This window comes from Hyperolius riggenbachi, chromosome 8, assembly GCF_040937935.1.
Source record: "Hyperolius riggenbachi isolate aHypRig1 chromosome 8, aHypRig1.pri, whole genome shotgun sequence".
Lineage (NCBI taxonomy): Eukaryota > Metazoa > Chordata > Amphibia > Anura > Hyperoliidae > Hyperolius > Hyperolius riggenbachi.
The window spans coordinates 285,660,682-285,666,958 of NC_090653.1; positions in this window are offsets into that span (position 1 = coordinate 285,660,682).

Sequence of the window (6,277 nt, forward strand, 5' to 3'; positions counted from 1 at the left end):
GGCAGAGGAGGGAGGAGGAGGAGGATCAGGTTTTTTTTTTTGCTCAAGATGCAGATAAGCCTGCCTCTGTGTAATGTTTACAAAGAATATGGCTGCCCTCATTGTATCACAGGAAGAAATAATCATATTCTATTGAAGCTGTTTGCAGCTAGATTTGCTGTGTAAACTATCTAAACTTTAGATAAGATATATAGACAAGTTACTTGTTATATTTAGTTTTTCATCTCAGATCCGCTTTTAAACAATACCAGTTGCCTGGCTATCCTGCTGATCCTCTGCCTCTAATATGTTTAGCTATAGCCCCTGAACAAGCATGCAGCAGATCAGGTGCTGTGACTGAAGTGTGACTGAATTAGCTGCATGCTTGTTTCAGGTGTGTGATTCAGACACTACTGCAGCCAAAGAGATCAGCAGGACAGCCAGGCAACTGGTAAAGGAATTAAATATGGCAGCCTCCATATCCCTCTCACTTCAGGTGATTGGATATTGTTTCAGAACTAGCGGGAAACACAGCCAAGCCCATATGCAGTTCACTTTATCCCTTAAGATTTCTCCCAGGTGATATTGTCACTCAATGAAATGCCTTGTGAGTTACCGCAAGCAAGTAAATACCCAGAATAATATTGATAGTACTTTTTGGTACTTTTTCAGTTATAAAATGCTGAAAAATGATCTTAAACAGAAGATTCTGGCCTCGTTCACATTATAAATTGCCAGCGCTTTCGCAAGTGCTCTGCGATTTATGGAGTGATTTGTCAAGCGCTTTTCTAAGTGATTTCAGAGCGATTTGTCCTTAGAAGCGCTTTTCTAAGCACTTTTGTGCAGCAATGGTCAGTGATGACGTCAGTCAGGAAGTGAACACTTTGACCCGGAAATGAATAGGGATGCTCAAATCCGAATCTGCTAGAAACCCAGATAGTTGCTATCCAGATATCTCCAAGTAAACCTGGGCGGACTGGGCGGAAGGGTCAAGCTTACCTGACTGACGTCTTCTTTGTCTGTCCCTTGGCGCCTCCCACGATGCGGTCCACGCGCATCACGTGACTACAAACACTTCCTCCTTCAACCCAGAAGGAGGAAGTGTTTGTAGTCACGTGACCGCCGCGTGGAACGCATTGTAGGAGGCGCCGAGGGACGGACCTAAGAAGACGTCAGACAAGTAAAGCTCAACACACACCATACAATCTTGGTTGTACAGATTTACCAAATCTATGTAGTATAAGGGCCACAGATTGAAAATACCTTGAATGATTGAATGGATAAGCTCTTATACTACATGAAAGTGGTAAGATTGAACAACCAAGATTGTATGGTGTGTGTTGAGCCTAAGATTGACCTCCCCGCCCAGGTTTACTGGGAGATATCCGGATAGCAACTATCTGGGTTTCTCCCGGATTCGGATTTGAGCAGCCCTAGAAATGAATAAATACATTGGGCTTAATTCACAAAGCTGTGATAACTATAATCACGGTTGCGCCAGCGTTAAAATGCGCCTAACGTTTTTCGTGCAAAATTGCGCCCGTTTTCGCATGAAAATTCATGTTTGCTCGTGAAAACGGCCGCGATATTGCGTGCAAATTCACATTTACGTGCGAAAAACATTACACGCATTATAGCGCGCGCAAAAACGCTAGCGCGACCGTGATAAGATTATCACGGCTTTGTGAATCAAGCCCAATGTATTTATTCATTCAAGGGCCTGGGAAATCGCAATTCAAATCGCTTTTTCAAGTGCTTAGTGATTTCCCTAAACTTTCAATTGAATCGCAAACACTCAGGAAATGGTGCAGGAGCCGCACTTGCGATTGGATAGAAAGCTCATTGCTTATGTAAGAACACACACATACTGTAAGCTAACATTGCACTAGCGATTTTAAGTCGATTTTTAAAATCGTCAGCGTTAAAAAAAAAAAAAAAGCGAAATTGCTCTTAGCACGAACAAACCTTAAGGGCGCATTCACACTAGAGCGTTTTGCCGCGATTTTGGCAAAACGCTCAAACGCTAGCGCTTCTTAAAAGCGCTAGTGTTATGAAACCCTATGGGCCCGTTCTTCCTTGGGCGATTTGCGCTAATCGCCGCAAATTGCCCAAAAACGGCCAAAAATGCGAGACGCAAACGCGTCGCCTGCACCATTTTCAGGCGATTTCCCGGCGATCGCAGCAAAATCGCTGCAGTGTTCAGTGAGTTTTCCGCGTGAAATCGCGGAAAAATCACTCCTGCAAAATACCGGGAAAAATCGCCAGCGTTTTGCATTTCCAAGTGTGAATGAGGCCTAAAACTTATCTCCTAAAAGAAAACTCAGGATAAAAAGTGAATTGAATGAGGAATCTGACTGCTCTATATGTGCAAATGACACTTCCAGTTGTGCCTTATACTGCATAATAAATGATATAAAATGTTGGTGGTGTTATTACTTTATTTGCTATGAGCTGCACAAGTCCAGTGAGATATACCTGTAGCAATGACCTCCAGTTCCCGCTCTCTATGCAAATTTCCACTGATTTCAAAAAGTGTGAATCAGTCCCACAAGGTGCTGATAAAATCACCCAGCGTGATCAACTCACTTTCGAGTCTAAGGGGTGGTTCACTCAGGTGATTGTGGGTCGGTTTCCGCGGCAGAGACACTTGCCGGTTAAGTGATGCCCATTCAAGTGAATGGCAGCGCTTGTTCTGTACTTTTACCGTCATTTTTTGCGCGAATGCCGTGTTCCATTCCCAATTTTTTCTGGCATTTCAACTAACCTTGGAAACATGCAGCTTCCAGGGTCGCTTAGCTGCCACATCACTGTGTACCCCTACGGGGGTGATAAACGCTGATTGCTGCAGAAAGCCGCCAAAAACTATCAAATGCTTTTCTGCAAAAGCATTTGCCCGAGACGCCACGTAACGCCCGGCAGTCACACGTGTGAACTGCCTTGAGGGCCCATTCACACTTGCTTATCACTTTCTGATTGGCAGGTGATGTAGCTGCTGCATGGTTTTTAGCAGTTGGAAACAGCTATTTCCCACCTAGCAAAAAGGTTCACAGACAGGAAACTGCCAAAAGTTCGAACTTTTCTTGTGGGAGGGGTTTCACCACAATATCAGTCATACAGCGCCCCCTGATGGTTTGTTTGTGAAAAGGAATAGATTTCTCATGTAAAAGGGGGTATCAGCTACTGATTAAGATAAAGTTCAATTTTTGGTCGGAGTTTACCTTTAAGGGGTGCTTTAAAGCAAACCGGAGATGATCATAAAGGATGTATACTTACCCGAGGCTTCCTGCAGGCCCCTGTGGACTGTTAGCTCCCTCTTTGTCCGTCCAGTACCCTCCGTTTTGCGGAGTCTATGATTCAGCCAGATTGCGGGCCACTGCACATGCGCGTTCCCTGACGCCTCCACCCCACAATTGCCCTCCTGTAGCCGTAACTGCACAAGCAGAGTAAATGTCTTAAGGAACTGCACATGCGCAGAACACTCCCGGCCACGTGAGGGCGATTGTTGAATGTACGTGGCTGGTACTGCGCATGCACAGTAGCCCCCATCTGGCTCAGTCGGGGACTGCACTGGAGCTTACAGCTGCACAACGGAGGGGACCGGGAGGAGTCGGAGGACAACAAGAGAGCTAAGGACCACAGGGTGCAGGAGGAAGACCCAGGTAAGTATAAATCCTTTTTTTTGATAGTCGCAGGCTGGGAGCACATTAGGCAGTGCAGAAAACACACTGTGCGGTTTTAATTTTTCGGTGCTTTTTTTTTTGTTAGTATTTCAAATTTTTCAAGTGTTTTTGGTGCGTTTGCCTTTTTTTTTTAATATTTTCCTACCATCTATGGAGTAAAATACAATATATTTAAAAAAAAAAAATTATTTAAAAACACATGTAAAAATGCAGTCCTCTGCATCTCCATTGAGATACATTATGTATGTTTTACATGCGTTTATGAAAACGCACAACTTGCTGCATAATTAAAAAAAAACGCACATACTGGTATATCAGTTTCTACATGCAGCCCATAGACTTTTATTATCGGAAAAACCGCCAGCATTTCTACCTAGTGTGTTCCTAGCCTCAGGTACAGGGACTGATGAAGGACATGGCACTCTTAAAGGACATCCGAGGTGAAAATACACTAATAAGATAAACAATAGTATCTATCCTCCTCCTCCTAAAAAGGATTTTTTTAAATATGCCACAGTTTTATTGTACATTTAAATCTAGTTTTTAAGTTTTTACTGTTTCATTGTCTATTTTTACTGTTTCATCGTCACATACCTTCACTGAAGTATGCCAGAGCTCAGATCTAAGAACTATTGACCATCTTTATCCTTCTCACAGAAGCCATTTACTGACAGGAAAGTGTTTTATGGCTGTAATTACTTATCAGTGTGGGTTATGCTATAATCTGACCCAGTCCGACTCAGACAGAAACTGTCATTTGCATACCTGCTATTTAACTCTTTCAGGCAGAGAAAGAAAAAAAAGGAACACAGCATAGTTATTTGTGTGCTAGGCACTGTACATACTCATGTCCATCTCATCATGTCACCTTGGGTATCCTTTAAAAAAAAACAAAACCCTACAAGGATTATTTGTATATAAACTGCAAGGTGGGGTGACCAAACACCCTAAAAAAGAAGAACAGAGACAACGGGAGGGCAATAGTGCATTGTGTCACAAGAAGAGTGATGGAAAACAGAAAGGATTAGGTTACTCACAAAGGAAGGCTGCAGAGGGGGCAACCAACCACTGAAGGCAAGTGAGATCTATAAATCCGACTCCACTCAGGTGTCTGGCTGGAGCTGGATGTGGTCGCACTCTCTGGAAAACATCAAAGGTCCTATCGATGGCAGAGCTACTAGGTACCAATGTACACCCCTCCCAAAAGAGGGTGAAAAGCACAAAAAGGGTAAGAGGCGCCCAGAAGTAGATAAAACGGAGTAAAAAAAACTTGCTAAACAGGCGTAACTAGAAATCACTGGGCCCCCCTGCGAATATTTGGATGCCCCCCGGGCCCGCTCAGGGCCGTTTTGGAGGGCAGGAGGAGTCGCAGCATGAGGGGAGAGCATTGGCCCCCACATCGGCGGGGAGGGAGAGCCACTCTCCCACTCCCTCACCTCAGGCTCTCCCCTCAGCGCTCCCCCTCCAGTATAAACCGGCGGCAGGAACACAGGCATACCTCTATGCTTCCACCGTGGAGTTCCGATGTCTAAGCGTCTGACGCTACTTCCTGTTTATCAGGAAGTAGTGTGTGGCACTTAGACATCAGAACTCCATGGTGGACGCATAGAGGTACGCCTGTGTTCCTGCCGCCAATTTATACTGGAGGGGGAGCGCTGAGGGGAGAGTAGCTCCCTCCCAGCCGATGTGGCAGCCAATGCTCTCCCCTCATGCTGCGACCCCTCCTGCCCCCTAAAATAGCCCTAAGCGGGCCTCCCCCACAATGGCTGCATTGGTTGCAGCCCCTATTGTTACGCCACTGCTGCTAAAAATAGTATAAGAGAGTTAGCTTAACTCAATGATGACAATCTCCCAGCATTCCCCCCCCATACACTGCACTACATCTCCCAGCATGCCCCATATACACTGCACTACACCTCCCAGCATGCCCCTCCCATTCACTGCACTACACCTCCCAGCATGCTCCTCCCATACACTGCACTACACCTCCCAGCATGCCTCCCATACACTGCACTACATCTCCCAGCATGCCTCCCACACACTGCACTACATCTCCCAGCATGCCCCATATACACTGCACTACATCTCCCAGCATGCCCCATATACACTGCACTACACCTCCCAGCATGCCCTTCCCATACACTGCACTACACCTCCCAGCATGCTCCTCCCATACACTGCACTACATCTCCCAGCATGTCCCTCCCATACACTGCACTACATCTCCCAGCATGCCTCCCATACACTGCACTACATCTCCCAGCATGCCCCTCCCATACACTGCACTACATCTCCCAGCATGCCCCTCCCATACACTGCACTACATCTCCCAGCATGCCTCCCATACACTGCACTACATCTCCCAGCATGCCCCTCCCATACACTGCACTACATCTCCCAGCATGCCTCCCATACACTGCACTACATCTCCCAGCATGCCTCCCATACACTGCACTACATCTCCCAGCATGCCTCCCATACACTGCACTACATCTCCCAGCATGTCCCTCCCATACACTGCACTACATCTCCCAGCATGCTCCTCCCATACACTGCACTACATCTCCCAGCATGCCCTGCTCCCGCCTTGACAGGAAGTAAGATCGCGGCGGCAGCTC